This window comes from Cephus cinctus, unplaced genomic scaffold (assembly GCF_000341935.2).
Source record: "Cephus cinctus unplaced genomic scaffold, Ccin1 Ccin1_scaffold0897, whole genome shotgun sequence".
Lineage (NCBI taxonomy): Eukaryota > Metazoa > Arthropoda > Insecta > Hymenoptera > Cephidae > Cephus > Cephus cinctus.
Window position 1 is genome coordinate 1 of NW_014333473.1, and position 2,579 is coordinate 2,579.

Below are 2,579 nucleotides of genomic sequence, written 5' to 3' on the forward strand. Positions count from 1 at the left end.
GGACATTTCCTCCATCCCACGCTGAGTTTACCTTTGCTCAGTAACTCCTTGTATGTTGTTTCGTCCACTTCCAGAATAATTGAGCCTTCGATGGGTCCTCTTCTATTACGTTCCTGTTGTCTTCCTTTGGGTAGCCTTTAAACTATTTTCCACTCTCTTCCTTCTTTTTCCTCTATTCCATTTTGCGTCTAAATTGTGTCAACTAGTTCTTCATCTGTTAGGTTTAGTTCCTCTTCCTCTATATTTACTATCTTTATCTTCGGTTTCATCTGTGTTGACTCCGTAACTTTGAAGCCCTCACCCATTTTATTTTGAACTTCAGCCTTCAGTACTTCAATTTCTCCTCCCGATTCACATCCCAAAATCACAGTTCCTTTACTGCCTTTCTTCAGTTTCGTTATTCCCACTGCCATATTTTTGATATCTACCTTCTCTTTTATCGCTCTTTTAGTAGCTTCACTCTCTTGCTGGATTTTGGGTTTGACAATAATCACCATTTCTTTTTTTTTCTCTTTTACTGCTTCGCTGTGTGTTGCCTTTCCGGCATTCATACCTTCTCCATGTATCATTCTTTTTAATTCCTCTATCTGCTGCTTCAAACCTTCCATTTCTGCACCAACTACTTCCTTGATCATCTTTTTAACTTCATTCTTGCACGCGATTTCATCCTTGACTGCTTTCACAGTTTTTATCAGCCAGTCAATTTTCATGTCAACCGTTGCCGAGGAACTCATAGCTCTGCTTCCCCCAATTGACCCCACTGATGACACTCGATCTCTGCTACTACCTGCTGCCGGCACCGATGTCTTCTGATTTTCTTCTTCAGCATTGAATTTTTCAAAGGGACCTCCGCATGCTACCAACTCATGATTCCTATCAAGTACCTTATGCTTATTCACACATCCAGGGTGGTAAAACAGTTTCACACAAGTCTTACATCGCACTACTTGGCTTTTGATTGGCTTTTTGCAAGCAGAGCACCTATACTCATCGTATTCGCCCGTGCTGTCCATCTTGCCCGGTATAGCTGGTAAATTATCGACGCTTACCGACCATAACTATATCACTTTCGACTTGGATTATTGATGACTCCGCGGATTGCTAAACTTGTCACCGTGGCAGCAATAATGGCCACCCACGTACACTCGCTAGGTGAAAATTCTGACGAACGAAAAAATGCTGCTAGTACCGCTTACCCGATAGCTATCTAGCCATTCGATAGATAAAAATGGTCACCACTTAACACTGATCACATTGACCCATCTTTAACACAATTTCACAGACTTATTCCACTCAATAATTAACTATTAGGCGGAGCGATCCTCAAGCACGTCTGTCACTCGCAAGAGAGAGAGAGAGAGAGAGAGAGACAGAGACAGAGACAGAGACAGAGAGACAGAGAGAGACAGAGAGAGAGACAGAGAGAGAGAGACAGAGAGAGAGAGACAGAGAGAGAGAGACAGAGAGAGAGAGACAGAGAGAGAGAGACAGAGAGAGAGAGACAGAGAGAGAGAGACAGAGAGAGAGAGACAGAGAGAGAGAGACAGAGAGAGAGAGACAGAGAGAGAGAGACAGAGAGAGAGAGACAGAGAGAGAGAGACAGAGAGAGAGAGACAGAGAGAGAGAGACAGAGAGAGAGAGACAGAGAGAGAGAGACAGAGAGAGAGAGACAGAGAGAGAGAGACAGAGAGAGAGAGACAGAGAGAGAGAGACAGAGAGAGAGAGACAGAGAGAGAGAGACAGAGAGAGAGAGACAGAGAGAGAGAGACAGAGAGAGAGAGACAGAGAGAGAGAGACAGAGAGAGAGAGACAGAGAGAGAGAGACAGAGAGAGAGAGACAGAGAGAGAGAGACAGAGAGAGAGAGACAGAGAGAGAGAGACAGAGAGAGAGAGACAGAGAGAGAGAGACAGAGAGAGAGAGACAGAGAGAGAGAGACAGAGAGAGAGAGACAGAGAGAGAGAGACAGAGAGAGAGAGACAGAGAGAGAGAGACAGAGAGAGAGAGACAGAGAGAGAGAGACAGAGAGAGAGAGACAGAGTACGGATGTCTTTTGATTTTCTTCTTCAGCATTAAATTTTTCAAAGGGACCACTGCATGCTACCAACTCATGATTCCTATCAAGTACCTTATGCTTATTCACACATCCAGGGTGGTAAAACAGTTTCACACAAGTCTTACATCGCACTACTTGGCTTTTGATTGGCTTTTTGCAAGCAGAGCACCTATACTCATCGTATTCGCCCGTGCTGTCCATCTTGCCCGGTATAGCTGGTAAATTATCGACGCTTACCGACCATAACTATATCACTTTCGACTTGGATTATTGATGACTTCGCGGATTGCTAAACTTGTCACCGTGGCAGCAATAATGGCCACCCACATTTTGCAAGCAGAGCACCGATACTCATCGTATTCGCCCGTGCTGTCCATCTTACCCGGTATAGCTGGTAAATTACCGACGCTTACCGACCATAACTATATCCCTTTCGACGTGGATTATTGATGACTCCGCGGATTGCTAAACTTGTCACCGTGGCAGCAATAATGGCCACCCACGTACACTCGCTAGGTGAAAATT